At 33.0% G+C, this 18,236-nt stretch overlaps 3 pseudogenes; all 3 read right to left on the bottom strand.

The window, feature by feature from the left end:
- Positions 1–1,256: 1,256 nt before the first annotated feature.
- LOC149561286 (cytochrome P450 716B2-like) lies at positions 1,257–2,134 on the bottom strand (annotated as a pseudogene).
- Positions 2,135–6,447: 4,313 nt separating this feature from the next.
- On the bottom strand, positions 6,448–7,181 carry LOC149561285 (cytochrome P450 716B1-like; annotated as a pseudogene).
- Positions 7,182–11,840: 4,659 nt separating this feature from the next.
- Positions 11,841–15,822, bottom strand: LOC149561284 (cytochrome P450 716B1-like; annotated as a pseudogene).
- Between the last annotated feature and the right edge of the window lie 2,414 nt (positions 15,823–18,236).

Below are 18,236 nucleotides of genomic sequence, written 5' to 3'. Positions count from 1 at the left end.
AAAAGAATCATGTTTGACTTTTTTTTGTCTAGAAATTAACCAACACCATTAATAAAAGGATTTACTATATAATTAAAAATAAATCACGTCTTAGTGTATGATACCAGACACTTATTATTAAGAATGTTTACTAATTTGAAATAATATTCTCAAGCAACTTCCTCATCAATAATTACATTGTGTTCATTTTGTAAAGCTTTATTTTCTGAAAAAGTTGGTTGCTGCAATCATATTTGAAGTTGTAATTGTGATACACTTCCAATCACTAATATGGTCAATGTCCAACTTAGATTTAAAATTGTTTTTTGCTGACTACATTAAACAAGGCTTCTGTGGACAATTTCTCTTCTAATGTAGAGCGTATTGTGGAGACATTGTTCCAAATAATGGTAAATTTTATCCTTTGGCATATCATTTAATATGTATCAACTTTATTTTATCAATAAAAATCTATCACTATCGATCAAAAGAAAATTATAGCTACCCTGAAATTTGATAGGAATTTTTTTTTCCCCCCCTCCATTGACTAAATTTCAAAATTACGAAAAATATAATAATCTTTTTTGAAAATTTCAGCATTTGATCTTCATGATCTGTATATTTTGTGATAAAAAATAACAAAATTTTGAAAGAATTTCACTTATTTTCATGATGAAAAAGAATCATGTTTGACTTTTTTTTGTCTAGAAATTAACCAACACCATTAATAAAAGGATTTACTATATAATTAAAAATAAATAAAAATTAAAGTTTAGAAGATATTAAATTACTTCCAGAATTTCAGATAGACACTAAGAAATTAAAACAATTGAAAATATGGGTAGAATCTCAAGAAAAAAACACTATGTTACTAATGTGTATTATCAGATGGGGGTGCATCAAGATCATCCTTTTTCCCTATACATTACTAGTAGGATTGGAATTAGAGTTCACAAAGGACCAATCATCAATTGTTTCTTCTTCTTCCTCATTTTGCTTTCTAACTAGAGAAATGGGTAGAAAGAACCATTTGAAATAGGAAGGCCAACCGGAATCTTTGCTAGAACCATGCCATCCTGAAGTAATTGGAGTAGAAGAAACACCACCAATAGATGACCAATTGGGGTCAGAACCACTAATAGGTGATGAAGCTAATGATTGACCAGTGAAATCCAAGGGATTGAAGACTTATATTAGGAATCATAATAGAATCTAGAAAGTATGTAAATTAAGGACTAGTTACATCATTTATTGTCATGTCATAAACATGAATCTTCTCAAGCAACTGGCTTAAGCAATATAGGTAATCTATGCATGGGATGAGGCATGAAGTACATGTTTTTAGGTTCATCTATGTCCATCAATTTCAAATCACATCTCAACACTAAATGATAGAGAAACACTTTCATCTCTATCTCTACAAATTCATTTTCAGGGTACATTTGATTACCTTGCCCAAAAGGAGTATAAGAAAATGGATCATATTTCTCATTGAAGCAATTTGGATCTAGTATCTCTAGACTTTTAAAGTATTCCTCTTTTTTATTTGCTTGTCTAATGGAGAAATGAAGCTACAATTAATATATATTGTCACATTCGAATGAGGAATATTATAACAAATACCATCTTTATAAAAAGTATAGAAAATGTTTAGATATTTACCTTCCACCCCTTGGGAATAGCCTCCTTATACTACATTTTCTTTTGCTTTCTTAAATACTCTGTTAATAGAGGCCATGATGCATTATGTAAATAATCCATACATTTAATCTCATTCCAAGTGGGGTACTTTTCTCTCACCTTATCTTTGATTGTTTGGTAATCTAAATTGTCACAAGATCACTATTTTATCTAGAACAAACAATTAAAATAAAAAACATATCATCCTCTTCTTGAACAATGAGGGTAAAATGGTACCTTTAGCAAGTTCGTGTAAAATGTCTGGTGAAAGGGAGAGGTGCTTAAGAATGGTGGCCAAAGTGGAGGCAATGGTATCATATTCACTAGTGAAAAAACCCATCAAATTTTCTGCAATCTCCCCATTGCTCAGCCTAATGCCACTCCCTTCCTCCTTCACCCTTAACACCATACTAATAAAGTTGTCTTCTACTTTATTGGAAGTTGTAATCACAATAACCGAGACACATACATGCATTGTCAGAGATCTACAATTTATAGAATTGAAAACTTCAACAAATATTTAATGGTCCTTATCCTTATTTGATTTCTTCAAGGCTTATCATGTTAAATATTTATTGGACTGCAAAATAAGAGTTATTATAATGTCAAGAATGCATGTGAAATAATAGAGAAGTTCCTAAATGTTTAGATAAGAACATTTATTATAAATATAAGCCTTGGGCAATGTAGAAATCATATTGAAGAAGCAAACAACAACTTTGCCTTAATGTGAGAGTAGCAACTCATTTTCTAGTTTTAACAAGTTAGAGTTTATTTTATTTTTCTATCTATTGTATGAGTAGCAATTCAAATATCTAGAAATGTAGTTTGACTTGTAAGAGAAAGAGTTCTACATTATTAATAAATATTGAAGCTTATGGTTGAGTAATTTTCTTATGTGATAGAATGAGTTAAGATGTTCTTTCTAAACATACTTGTTTGAATTGATTGATCTATGTGTCTTGATTGATCTATGTGTCTCATAGAATGAAAAGAGCTAAGTCTCCATATTAATCAACATAGTATGGATCTATGTGGTTGATATTTTATATTTGCTATATTCATTTCACTCCTATTTCCTTCATCTAGTATTAGAGCCATGTTAATGTCATCTCTTCTAGTACAAGCCTGTCAAATCCCTAGATTCCTAGTTTAATGGAAATAATTATGAATATTGGTCAATTATAATGAGAGTTTTGTTTAGCTCTCAAGATATTTGGAGTGTTGTAGAGAATGGATATGTTGAACTTGCAGATGAAACAACATATGGAGCATTGCCCTAGGAAGCTACAAATTTTTTGGAGGATAATAGAAAGAAGGATTCTAAAGCTCTTTTTTACATTTTCCAGGCAATACATGAGAGCATTTTTCCTAGAGTTGTAGTAGAAACAAAATCAAAACAAGCATGAGATATTCTTCAAACTACATACCAAGGTATGGATAAAGTGAAATTTGCAAAACTACAAATGTTAAGAAGAGATTTTGAAACAATTTATATGAAAGAATTTGAATCTTCAATAGTTGAAAATATTTTAAGAAGTTTACCTACAAAGTTTGAATCTATTGTTGTGACTATAGAAGAAACAATAAATCTTTCTCAATACTCCATTGATAAGCTTCATGTCTCTCTAATTTCTTGTGAGCATGGAATTAGTCATTCTTCTAACTCTTCCTTGAAGCATGCTTTTAAGTCACAAGTCACAATTTCTTGTGGTAGTAGAGGAAGATCTAGCTTCAGAGGCAAATGAAGAAATTCATATAGAAGTGGAAGAACCATCCCAACCAATCCAAGTGGAAGAGGCAACAATCAAAATTTGAGTCAAAATCAATTTCAAAGTCAAAGGTAGGAAAAATCTCAAGTTTAATGTCACTATTATAAAAAATATGGTCATTATGCAAGTGAATGCAGAAAAAGACAATTTGATTCTAATAAAAAAAGTGCAATTTTTTCTAGAGAAAATCAAAATCAAGGCTATATGTTTCTAGCATGTAATGTTGCACAAGAAAGTCTAAAAGATGTCTGGTTTCTAAATTTAGGTCGTAGTAATCATACGATAGGGAATTCAAAAATGTTTTCAAGTTTGGATAAGTCTATAAAATCAGATGTAACTCTGGGAAATGATAATAAAGTGTCAATAATGAGAAAAGGAAATGTCAACATTCTAACTAAACAGGGGTAGAAAAAAGATTATTTTGATGTTTAGTTTATTCCTGGATTAAAACATAATTTGATGAGAATTGGACAACTTATTCAAAAGGGATATAGAGTTTCTTTCAAAAAAAATGAATGTATAATCTTGGATCAACTCCCAAAATCAGTTAATAGCAAAAGTTCAAATGATGAATAATATCTAATGTTTCCCTTAACAATAACACTAGATGTAAGGGTTAAATTTGCACAAGAAATCACTTGAGATTTATCACAAGTAGCTTTTCAATTAGAAATAAAAGATGAGAACCGGCTTTGACATTTAAGATTTGGACACTTCAATTTTAGTGGCCTAAGTTTGTTACATAAAAAGAATATGGTAAAAGGTTTTCCATTGATAGAAAAACTAGATAAAGTATATGAGGGTTTTATTTTGGGAGAGCAACATAGAGAGACATTTCCCATTAGCAAGTTAGTTAGAGCAAAGGCACCCTAAGAGATAGTTCACTTTGATTTGTGTGGAGCAATGTAGACACCCTCAATTAGTGGAAGTGTTTATTTCTTGACATTTATTGATGACTACTCTAGAAAGACATGGGTTTATTTCTTAAAGAATAAGTCTAGTTTTTTTGATATATTTTGTCAATTCAAGTCTTTAGTTGAGAAGAAAAGTGGATATTATATCAAAGTTTTAAGAACTGACTGAGGTGGTCGATACATCTCAAATGTGTTTCTCAAATTTTGTAAGGATCATGCAATACAAAAGAAATTTATTGCCAAGTACACTCCACAACAAAATGTTGTTACAGATACAAAGAATAGAATTATTATGGACATGGCCAGGAGTGTGTTGAAGGCTAAGAATATGTCAAATGAGTATTGGGAAAAAGTTGTAGCATGTGCAATCTAAATAATGATAGATGCCCGACCAAAATTGTTATGAATATGGCTCTAGAGGAAGCATGGAATGGAAGAAAGTCTAATGTTTCTCATTTCAAAGTATTTGGATGTGTAGGATATGCTCATGTCCCAAATGAGTTAAGAAATAAATTGGATAATAAGGGAGAAAAATGCATATTTGTTGGTTATAGCTAGGATACAAAAGCTCATAAGTTGTATAATCCTATAACTAGAAAAGTGACAAATAAGTAGAAATGTACAATTCATAGAAGAAGAAGCTTGGGAAGGAAGCATGGAGAAAATTGTTAATGTTTTAGTATATTTTTTGCAAGAGGATAGTGGAGTTACAATTCTAATAAGTTCTCCCATAGAAACTCCTTTTGTACCCACTCAAACTTAGCAAAGTGGTGCACATCCAATAAGAACTCTTGGTTGAGGACCATCAAGCCTACATCATTCAGGATCTACTCCTAGTGAGAAATTATCAGTCCCAAGGAGCCCAAGAACAAGAAGCTTAAGGGACATCTATGATCAAAATGAAGGTGAGAATAATGCTGATATGCTTTCTCCTTTTGCATTATTTTCTCAAGTAGAAGATCCAATTTATTTTGAGGATGTAATCAATGATGAAAAATGGAAACATGCTATGGATGAGGAAATTTACGCTATTGAAAAGAATCATACATTGGACTTAGTAAATATTCTTTTATGAAAAGATGTGATAGAAGTAAAGTGAGTTTATAAGACTAAGGTAAATGTAGATGGGGATATAAAAAGGCATAAGGCAAGACTTGTGGTAAAAGGATACTCACAACAACCTAGAGTTGACTACAATGAAACATTTTCTCTAGTGGCTTGTCTAGACAAGTGTGGTCAATATTGGCAATTGCAGCTCAAAACAAGTGGTTAGTATATAAAATGGATGTCAAATCTATATTTTTAAATGGTTTTCTAGAAGAAGAGGTATATGTGAAGAAACCATAAGTATATGAAGTTATAGGGCATGTAGTAAGGTCTATAGACTCAAGAAAGCACTTTATGGCCTCAAACAAGCTCCTAGAGCATGGTATAGCAAAACTAATTCTGATCTCATATAGGTTGGATTCAGTATGTGCAACAATGAGCCTATGTTATACACAAAGATGAATGGATAAGGTAAAATTATTATTGTATGTTTGTATGTTGATGATTTGATATTTACAAGTGACCTATTCGTTGACATGTTCAAAGAAGCTATGAAGAAGGAATTTGAAATGACTAATCTAGGTCTTACGAAGTACTTTCTTGGCATTGAGGTGAAGCAAGATGAGAATGGTATATTCATCTCACAAGCCAAATATGTTAGTGATATATTGAAAAGGTTCAATATGATCAGTAGCAAATCAACACCAACACCAATTATGACAGGTCTGAAGCTAAGCAAGGATGATAAGGGATCCAATATAGATCCAACATTGCACAAAAGACTTGTTGGTAGTCTAATCTATCTAACTTCCACGGGGCCAAATATAATATATAATGTGAGTCTCATTTCAAGGTTCATGGAGTCTCCAAAAGACTCTCATTGGCAAGCGGGGAAAATAATTTTGAGATATGTGAATGGAACAAGAAATTATGGAATTCACTATTCACGTTTGGATGATTTCAAACTCATAGTGTACACTGATAGTGATTGTGCAAGTAGCATTGATGATAGAAAAAGTACATTAGGTTATGTATTTCATTTTGGAATAGGTGCATTATCTTGGACATCCAAGAAACAACCTATTGTGACTCTTCCCCTCACTGAAATCATGAAAATTTCATCTAAAGCTCTCTAACTCTTCCCTAGCCTTTTAACCCATAAAAAAATCAATAGCTATAGTAAGAAACATTTCCTTCAACTTGTGGTGGGTGAGCACAACTTTTCTAGAACACTAGTTCGAGTCGAGGTGGTGCAGCACAAACATTTCAAACCTTATGACTGATTTCTTTAGGGTTTCCATCCCCAAACCTGAATGTGTTATCTGCTTCATCCTGGGCATTAATCAAAGCATGCTTCCCAATAAGAACATTCAAGGACTTTGGCTAGCTATTCCTGAACAACCTATTTTTATTAGTAAGAATGAACTTGTTTGCCTGTGCACCCAACATGACCACTATAGGGTTACCTAGAATATGGGTCTTAAAATTTTCACTATGCTTAGCCTTTCACATGTCATACCAGATGTCGAGGTTGAGCTTATCATTCCATGAGCTCAGATAATCAAGTGATTCTCCCTAGTACATGATTCTACTCAGATAATCAAGTGAGCATATTTCCTTTAGCTTCCCAGACAAGAGGACTATAAAAGATAGTAGATGCAGATGCTATGCCTGCCACAACACAGGAAATGAAAGCTAATTCCATACAAATCAAGTTTCCATCATATGGAACATAGAAAATAGCACATGTAGATGCTATAGTTACAATAGACATCTCTCACAACACCATGGTTGAATGTTTTGATTAAAAGAAATAAACAAGGGCTCGACTGACTTATATGAAAAACAAGAGCTCTGTGCGAGCATCAATCCCTACTTTTAGTGACCAGTGGTAATGATGTTTTGATGTTGGTATGAACTCAATATTTACATGGTAATGATGTTTTAACATTGGTATGAACTCAATATTTAGATACAAGTTATTATTGTTAATGTTGTAAAAAAATTAACCAAGATTTTAATGAGTGATTCTACATTAGATAAGTATCATATGTTGTAATCTTATAATATTTCTTTAATTCATTTGAATAATGGGAAAACATTTTAAGAATTCATTTGATCAACTAGAAATAAAGTGATTTTAAATCTATTAAATTCTTAGTTTAGAAGTACACTATTAATTGTTAATCACTAAGTCAATTGTTAGAAGGAAAACCTATAGTCACAACAACTAGCAGCATTCTTTTCCATAAGAAATTTGGAATAGAAAGAACGCAATCAGAAAATTAATTTTTAAAAATCATCAAGAATAAAGTACTGAGTATTGAAATCATAACCATAATTTACAGCAAATTGCATCACCATCCTCATTGCATCACCCATCCTCATTGCATCACCATCCTCATTCCCCACACACAAATTGATAACTTTGAAAACAAAGGGAAATGAGCATATGTCGATTCACATCCAAACAAGCTAGGCCAATTTTGGAGCTAACTTAGAGACCAAACAATGGTTTTTATCTCTAAAATATAATAACAATTTTTTTTCAAGCCTTATAAATATATAAAAAGAACTTAAAAAAACTATCAACTTCATGATAAACTAGAAATATCTATAATGTTGCAGATTTTACAATGTTTTGAAACTTCTCAAATGCGGTGAAAGTCATCAATTCTTTAGCCTTAACTAGCTGTGTGATCAAGCTTAAAAAATTTAAGAGCACTATATTTCAGACATTAATGAGATGCACCTAAGCTACTAGCATCTACCCACTCAAAAGCATACATCCCCAGCCAACATCACTAACAATATTTTTATCTTCTATTGGTTCAACATCTATACAAAATGAAGTATGTGTGTGTTTCATATATTAGTTGCAGAGAACTATTTAATAGTATGTCTCAAAGAGATGTGACCTAGAATGTCGTCATGCACTGTAAAATATCCACAAAATGCACTTCTCAAAAGTCTCACAAAATTTTAAGCAAATACAACTACCATCTATAGAGTCAAAGTCTACCCTTTTTGCTTGTGCCCAAATGCGAGATTTGTAACACAGTATTGATAGTTATCAAAGAGTAAAAGTAGAGATTTTCAAACTCAATCAACATAGAATGTCCACTACAAATGGAAATAAATGAATTTATCAAAGTCAACGTTGAGATTGCACAATCGGTATAGAGAACACTCCATCTACAGACAACTTTGTAAACCATAAAACTATTTTGTCATAGAATAAAGTGTTTTTCTATCCAATTTAAAAACACTCAGCAAGATTTGGTGTTTAGCACTTTCATCTCATTTTGGGAGTTTTTTGGGGGTTGAGGCAAACATTTATTAAAAGCTAAAAAAAGGTTAGAACCAATTGACATGAAACTCTTTAACACTGCTGCTGAACTTTCAAGTAGCCAAACTAGCCTTAAGAAGAAAAAAAAGAATTGTCTTGCAACAAAACTGCAGATCTCTACAAGCAAATGTGAGCACAAAATACATTAGAATTTGTAGAGAAATAATTCAAGAATAGACACACATCATAGATCTATATATCATTAATCTATCGTGAATCATGTATATGTGTAGAGTCTTCTATGCAAAGTGAATTCTTGAAGAAGAAGAGCTGCATGCACCAGAAGACCCACAATTTGCCAAAAATTGGAGAGATTGGCTTCTATAGTAGGAGAGAGGTGTGCTCCATAATGTTATAGTATTAGCATTGGTGGATTCTTGGGCTTGTGTGAACTATGCTAAGATGGTTTGGCTTGATTCTCAATAAATTAATTCAAGCAATATCTTGTATATTCACCTATTTATCAAGTGGTATGATTTATGCTTTTAGATAGTGCTTGTACGTGGACTTGTGAAAAGGCTTGATGAATTAGAAACATTTTAATCATTTTTTCATGAGAAAAAGAGAATATTCCTTTGTAGCTTGGTTAGAATACCAGATGTTATTGTCTCAATTCAAGAAGTTAGGCATCCAAAATTATTATTTTATGGGAGAAGAGAAAAATTTGTTAGATGAATTTTCTAGTAAGGGACATGCAACCATAGATGTAGATCAACTGCTAGATGATGATTGAATGGAAAATAAAAATAAGCTTGGCTATCAATAGCCATTCCAGGTATTTAAGGTAAAATATTTACCCCATTCACTTCATATGGATGCAAGTATGCCCTCTTTTATCAAGCTATCAATTTGTTTAGCTTTTGTCCACTATCTAGTCTAATCAATATTATGTAAATTTGATTTATGGCCGACTATAGTAATCGGTAGCCCTGTAGTTTCCTTAGAGAGCCCTAATTTTCCATGCTCTACCTACATGGACCCTATCTTTATACCATAAATGGTATATAGAAATCTCCACATGACCCTTCGTGGGCCATTGAGCATGCCCCTTGATCAGAGATAGATAGTCTATGTAGCAAATATAAAAGAAGATAATTTAATATTGCATAATTCTATATCACAATTGATAAAAAAATAGTGGTAGATGTCACCAAAATTATACTACTATCTCCATTTCAAAAACAATTTTTTTTTATAACTTGCACAGTATTATCTATGTCATCAAAAACAATTAGTACACGTCTCAACCCTTGTAGTCATTTTAGCCAAATGAGGGAGTTTCTCACTATTTAGCAATTAATTGCTTTGCATATTTATTTCAATTTCTTTTAATTGTAAGCCAAACACCCTATTTCATTGTAGTATATAGAGAAATAAACTTAGTGTGTGCAACAAACAGGCAAAGTTGGATCAAAATGATCTTATTTGAACAATTAAGTTTTTTTTAGTTTAGAATCTAAGTGGCATCACTCATAGAGGCCTCTAATTTACCCTAGTTTAGTGAAGAGAGGGAATGATAAAAATCTCACCTCAAATTGATGGCATGAGTATAATAGATGCTTCACAAGATGTACTTGTTTTCCCCTCCTCTTTGGCTTAGATTTTTCTGCTACCACCTGAGATAAATAAAAATTATGAAAGAAAAAATCCCCTAAATTGCAAAGGATCGTAATAGTTTAGGAAGGGAAAAAATATATCTTTAGTCACAAAATTTGGCACCAATCTCTCTCAGCTATTGGAACTCCCAACACACTGTCTCCAGGAGAGAATGTCCTACATAGAACATAGGGCTGACCATTAATAGTGTACTGTGTAAATTTAGGAAATAAGCACACATTTCCATGCATCAAATTTCTTCTTCTCTTTCAAAATCAATAGGTATTACATTTGCATGTAATGCATGTGAGACACTTTGCCCATGCCAGATGCCAAATGTAGTTTTTTTAATTTTTGTAAAATTTGCATGAAAAAAAAGAAAAGATTGCTTATAGAATACTATTAAGCCAATCAGAAAATTAAAATTTCAATTTAAGAAATGTGTGAAAATGTAAAATATTGAATAACTATAGGTTTTCACCAATTTATCAATTTTGCAACATTCCACTTAATACAAAAAAGAGCAGTGAAAACTATAGTCTCCTGGCTATAAAGGCAAGGACTAATAAGTGATAAATATGATACAAGTAAAGAGAGTAAAATAATACCATTACACCCACCTTGCAAAACTAGAAAATCTTACCAAGGGAGACACTTATTTTATTATTATTATTATTTAAAACTCCCTTTCCCTTTGGTAAGATTTACATTTGAGTTAATGACTAATAAAGTGTGGAGACATAATTGCTTAGTAAAGTGTGTTGACAGAGTTGCTTAGTCAAATAATTAACTGGTCAAATATTAATTATGTATGAGAAATGATTGGGTCCATTGCATTTTTAAACATTAAAAATCAATTATTATCATGAATAATATCAAATCCCAATATTTTTATATAAATAAAAAACATAGTCATAGAAGTTGTGGCAGTGCTTTTTGAATTTAAGTTGAATACAATGAATGTAATTATAAATATGTTTTTTCTCCATGGTAAGCCAACGAGAGCAAATAATTTCACATCCATGCCTCCTGACATTTTGTCCATTTCTAGGAATATAAGATGCAGTGGGAAATATTGATTAGGAGGGATACATTCAACAACTTCAACAACATCTATGTAGTTGAATAAATGCACTTGATTAAAAAATTAAAAGTTTTAGAATGAATTTTTATAATCTGATTTGATTTTTAATTTTAATGATTATACATTTATAATATAATAGCATTTTTTTTACAATTCATAAGGGACAAACAGTCTATATATTACATTCAAAATATTTTTTAACCTATTTAGGTTGTCTTCTTTATACTTCTAGTTTACATCAATGCATAGTAACTGTGCAACTTCATTTACACTTCACACTTCAAGATTACAAATATATCTGCATCTTACATGAATTTTTAAAAATAGACTTGCATATTACATAGATTTTTTCAATAGAATTATATTTAATAATTTTATTGGAAACATAAGAATGTAAAATCTTTCTTTACACTATAGAATTATTTTTCATGCATACAAGTACCTTTGCAAAGGCGTTGTAAGACGTGTGGGCAGAGGGAGATTTTCTTGAGAATGGTGGCCAAAGCAAAGGCAGTGTTATCATAATTGCTAGTGGAAAAACCCATCAAGTTGTTGCAAACTCCTCGTCGCTCAAGCAACACTCGCTCCCCGCAGCCTCTTGCATCCTCAAAACCATGTCTAGAATGTTTTCTTCATTTTCTTCAGTCTTTCTCAAACTGGTTTTGCGCAAACAAATCAACTGAGCAATCTGAGCAACGAGGGCCGCGCGAACGTGCTTAGCCTTGCCAAAGGCAGTCTAGAGAAGATCGAGAGGGTAAGAAAGAAGGCTAGCGTTGAAATCATGAAAGTGACACCTAAAGATCTCCAACTCTTCTTCCCCAGCTTTCAACCCCATAAAATACTCTGCCGACATACACAAAGTCATTTCGCTCAATTTGCAATGGGCGTGAATGACTTGGCCATGAGTGATGGTGCAGCACAAGCCTTTCAAACCTCCCAACGGACTTTTTTAATGTGAGGCCTCGCCCCGACCCATCGTAGCATAGTGATACCTTATTATCATTTTGATACTCATGACTCGAGATGCTGAGACATTATCTAATGCTTTGAACATATTATATTATTTCATGCTGTGTGATGTTATTTTCAGATATTTGATGTTTGTCATTTAGATGTTTGTAACTATTAAGTTTAACATGTTTTATTAATGTAAAGTTTCCTTAAAAAATTAAGAAAGTTTAAATTATTATTTAGTGTTATTAATAGTTAGTTCTAGTGTTTAGAACCGTATTCATTTGTATTGATTTTTCTATACTTCTTTAAATATAATGTATATTAGTAATGAAATAACAAAACAAATATCGATATCAGATTTATAACGAGAGTTCAAATCTTAACAATGTATTCCTCCACAAGAATTTATAAACTTTATATGTAATTTAGGAAAAATTTTACTGAAACTGTGATCGCAAACATATCGAACTTGAGCATTCTAATTATTAATTAAAAAAAAAAATTGTGTGTTTTAGCCCTCATAGTTTGGGCATGACATTTTGGTATCAGAGCCCGTGTTTCAACACTAGGAACCTTAGACCATTATGCTTCTGAAACTTAAAACTAAACATTAAATTGTGTAGGATGCCTCCTGTTACTCGAACCAACCGCCGAGGCAGAGGTCGTAGGGCAAGAGGTGGTAGAGCGGGACAGGAGGATAGACCACCTCCACCACCATCTCCACCTCCACCACCACCAAACCCGAACCAGGACATTATAGATGCACTTCAAATTTTGATTGGTGTAGTTCAGCAGAGAGTAGTACCTGTAGTTCAGCCAGTTCAACAGTTTCCAGTAGTGGAAGTAGAGGGACTCGGAGGAGGCAGACCCGGAGTCAGAGAGAGGACTAGGAGTCCCCCACCAAGACAGATAGAGGGTCAGGGTGAGCACGAGGAAGAGTCAATACACTAGAGATGACCCCCACTTGACAGACCTCCTAGACATGTAGGAGATGATATCAGGGAATTGATTCGACTTGGGCCACCATTATTTACCGATTTCATTGAGGGAACAGTAACAGAGGCATGGTTACAGAGCCTACAATAGTGCTTTGGGTTGTGCCCTTATGGGAGTAATCTAAAGGCACGCTTAGTAGTTCATCAGTTGAGAGGAGATGCCTCCAATTGGTGGCATCAGGAGGAGATCATAGGTGGAGTGAGGATGGATACCCTCACATGGGAGTCTTTTCTAGAAAGATTTTAAGAGAGGTACTTGTCAGAGCATTTTTGACAGAAATAGATAGAGGAGTTTCATTCTCTTTATCAGAGAGGTCTTATAGTGGCTTAGTACGAGAGCAGGTTTCTCGAGCTCCTTCCTTATGTGGAATACATGAAGGATGAGAAACTACGGGTACATCGCTTTATCATGGGTTTGAATTTCTCACTTCACGGTCCAGTTCGAATGGCCTTCCCTACCACCTTCAGACAGGTAGTGGAGATAGCACTGGTGGTAGAGGATACTCGAGGTAGACAGGAATCATGGCATCGGTCTTAGAACCGAAACTCTACCCGATAGAAACCCCCTTGGAAAGGGAATCAGAACTATACACTAGGGTCCTTTAAGGGCCAACAGTCTGAGCAAAAATAACAGGAACCCTCACAGGGTTATCAGGGCTCTAAGCCCAGGTAGTGGCAGTCACAGCAGGATCAGAAAGTACATACCCCACAGTCACAGTTAGTGCAGACTTAGCAGTCTTCCAGGGGTGGATACAGTGGGTCTAGCAGGTCAGGAGGCCCACAATAGTTTGGATCACAGGATGCACGATCTTATACCCGAGGACCATGCTACACTTGTGGTGGCATGTGTCACATAGCTAGAGAATGTCCATAGGGACAGACATCCAATGGTCAGAGAGGGGCTTTTTCAGAGCCGATAGTTGGAGACATAGGCAGGTCCCACAAAGTTTTCACAGCGGTTGACAACCGCCAGACTGAGCATCAGTCTATAGTTATTGAGGCTACGGGTGGAGTTGGTCGGCCAGTTAGTGCTAGAGCCTATCCATATTATTGCTCGACAGACCCTAGCTCCTCGAGGTCAAGAGCTGGACCAAGTTAGGGTCTAGTAGGAATGTTACGATGAGGTCACGATTTCTTGGGAGGATGCAGCTCGGACACGATCTCAATACCCTTATCTTTTGATGAACTCCATGAGGAAGTTCATGCCTAAGTGGGGGAGGATGTAATGCCTTGCCCCGACTCATCGTAGCATAGTGATACCTTATTATCATTTTGATACTCACGACTCGAGATGCTGAGACATTATCTGATGCTTTGAACATATTATATTATTTCATGCTGTGTGATGTTATTTTCAGATATTTGATGTTTGTCATTTAGATGTTTGTAACTATTAAGTTTAATATGTTTTATTAATGTAAAGTTTCCTTAAAAATTTAAGAAAGTTTAAATTATTATTTAGTGTTATTAATAGTTAGTTTTAGTGTTTAGAACAGTATTCATTTGTATTGATTTTTCTATACTTCTTTAAATATAATGTATATTAGTAATGAAATAACGAAACAAATATCGATATCAGATTTATAACGAGAGTTCAAATCTTAACAATGTATTCCTCCACAAGATTATAAACTTAAGATGAAATGTAGACAACCTTTACTTTAGCTGTGATCACAAACACTTAATAAATTTTAATTATTAACTTAAAAAAAATAAAAATAAATTTGTATGTGTTTTTGCCTCGCATTTTTGGGCATGACATTTAGTGTTTCGATCCAGAGCATGGAGTGTATGATGCGTCGCATCCTTTTGTGGTCGGCGCCCTGGGAAGTAAGCATGGAGTTGTCTCCGATGAGAACGCTCATAGATTTGGACCAGCTCTTTCTGAACAGCTTGTTTTCGTTGATCAGGGCGAACTTGTTCGCCTGCGCTCCCAACACGACAGCAGTAGGGCTACCCAGGATACGTGTCGTGAAAATCCACCCGTGTTTAGCATACCGTGTGTCGTACCACGCGTCCAGATCGAGCAGGTTACCCCATGACCTCAGATAATCGAGGGATTCTCCCAAGTAAGGAATACCAGTCCTTCCTGGAGGTAAGGGGGGCATATTTCTTGTAGCCTTCAGTCTTATGGCCGCCCAGATAATTGGAGCATCCTAAATGGCACATGGATATGCTATGCCAACAACGATACAGGAAACTAATGCAGCTGCTCCCATGGAGATCCAGCTGCAGTTGTATATTGGATCCCACAGCACAGACATCTTCCACAACGCTATGCTCAATTTTTAGCTGAAACGTTAGAGAAATACGGCTAGCTTTGGTTGGGGGAATTTTACAGTCTGCAAGAGATATCAGCCGTGTTCAACCCTACACTTTGCGTGGATGAGTGGAGGGCACTCAACGAAGACGGCGATGATACGTGTTAGGATTTAACTCCAATTATCACGCCTGTCAGTGGGTCGTCCGTTATGGGTTATTGTTTTGCACATGCAGAAAAGAAAATTGAAATGACATTTTCGTTCTTTTCTCAAGAAAGATCAAACATAATTACGGAAAGGTTCGAAATAATAGTCCCGCATCGGCACCGGCTATGCACCGTCCATAGTCGTGCCAACTTTCAAAGTTCACAGTGATAGGACGGGCATGTCAGGCGTGCCAAATCCTCAAATCGTAGCATAATACATAGGAATGATTTTTGTCCCTTGTTAATGAGCGATATATTATTAGTTGATAAAGTTTGCTACCTCAAGCACTCTGCAGTTTATAAAAGAAAAATTATTTTATATTTTATATTTCAAATTTCAAATTTTGAATTGTAAATGTTATTAATAAAGAAGAAATGTTTTTAGAATAAACTTTTGTAAGTAAAAGAGATTAATTTCAAAATATGATTTCAATAATTTTACAATTGAAAAGTATTTAAATTTTATTTTAAAAATATTATATTCTATTTTTTTAATAAAATAAATTGTATTATTGAATTTTATTTTGTGTCTTTATTTCAATAGTAGTACAATTAATAAAATAATAAATGTTATTTTTATTTTCAATATAGCATTCTTTGTCCATTTGCCAATCTTAAGATCAACATTGAGAGTCATATTTTTATATCATATTTTACTATGAAATAAAAATAACATTTATACCCACTAATCACTCGTTCCCTTAATCATGGTGATCAAGCTCTACACATGTTCCAAAGATGACATAGAGATACCAAGAAATTAAAACAATTGAAAATATGGGCAAAATCTCAAGACAAAAACACTATATTACTAATGTGTAGTATCAAATGGGGGTGCATCAAGGTCATCCTTTTCCCCTATACATCACTAGTAGGATCAGAATTAGAGTTCACAAAGGACCAATTATCAATTGTTTCTTCTTCTTCCTCATTTTGCTTTCTAATTAGAGAAATGGGTAGAAATAACCATTTGAAACAAGAAGGCCAACTGGAATCTGTGGTAGAACCTGGCCATCTTGAAGTAATTGGAGCAGAAGAAACACTAGCAGCAGATGGCCAACTAGGGGCAGAACCACTAAGAGGCGATGAGAAATAAGCCTCACACCAAAATCATGAAAATTTCATCCAAAGCTCTCTAACTCTTCCCCAACCTTTGAACCCATAAAAAAAATCAACCACTACGAAAAGAAACATTTCCTTTAATGCAATGGCTGAATGTTTTGATTAAAAGAAAAAACAAGGGTTCAAATGACTTAATTATGTATGAGAAATGATTAGGTGCCTCCGTTGCATTTTTAAACACTAAAAATTAATTATTATCACAAATAATATCTAAACCAAATAATATCTAAACCTGATATTTTTATATAAATAAAAAACACAGTCATACAATTGATAATTAGGAGATAATTATCAATTGATGAGCTTAAGGGGCTTTCTAATGAATGGTTCATAAGGCACAAAACTTGGTGAAAGATTTGCAAATGGGGTTGTAAGCTTTGGGTTTAATCACGGAGGAAACTTTGTACTTAAGTGCACTCAGGCTAGAATAGTACTGGGATGGGTTACCTCCTAGGAAGTCTCGGTACTTCACCCCTGTCGGCATCACTTAACAATCGTACAAATTGTGGCAGTGCCAACTAGAGCAGATATGACATACTCGACAATGTCTATGCAGTCAAATAAATGCATCCAATTAAAAAAATAAAATTTTAAGATGAATTTTTATAATTTGATTTGATTTTTAATTTTATATATATATATATATAATATTGTTTATAATATAATGACATTTATTTTAATATAATAGCATTTGTTTTATAATTCATAAAAGAGAAAGTCCTATATATTACATTCAAAATATTTTTAAACCTATTTTTAATCACAAAAAGTTATAATTAATATTTGTTTAGATATTTATTTGATAGTTTTATTTTTACTTTAAAGTTAAGTTTATTTAATAATTTTTATTCTAATAATTATATCATATTTATAAATCATTAAAATAAATAATATAAATGTTATAAATATAAATATAATAGAAGCCGAAGCCAAGGTTAATCATTATTATTATATATTGTGATTAATTATCTCAATTATTAATTAATCTCAAGTAAATTTGAACCCAAAACCTCCCAATTAAGAAGCTCACCATTTACTATTGTGTTGTAAGCTCTTGCGTAATATATATTTTATTATTAATTATTATATAAATTTTTATAATTATAAAAATGACAAATATAAATTGTTCTTTTTTAAAACTTATTTTATTTACATGTTTCAATATAAGAATTATAATTTTAATAAATGACATTTATATTTATTATTACTATAGAAGATAATTTATTTATATTTTATATATATTTTGTTTTATATTACTTATTATTAGTTATACATGA

The sequence above is a fragment of the Cupressus sempervirens genome, chromosome 4 (assembly GCF_028749045.1).
Source record: "Cupressus sempervirens isolate cs-2001-9-10 chromosome 4, ASM2874904v1, whole genome shotgun sequence".
NCBI classification, from domain to species: domain Eukaryota; kingdom Viridiplantae; phylum Streptophyta; class Pinopsida; order Cupressales; family Cupressaceae; genus Cupressus; species Cupressus sempervirens.
This window is presented reverse-complemented; position numbering and strand designations above follow the sequence as displayed.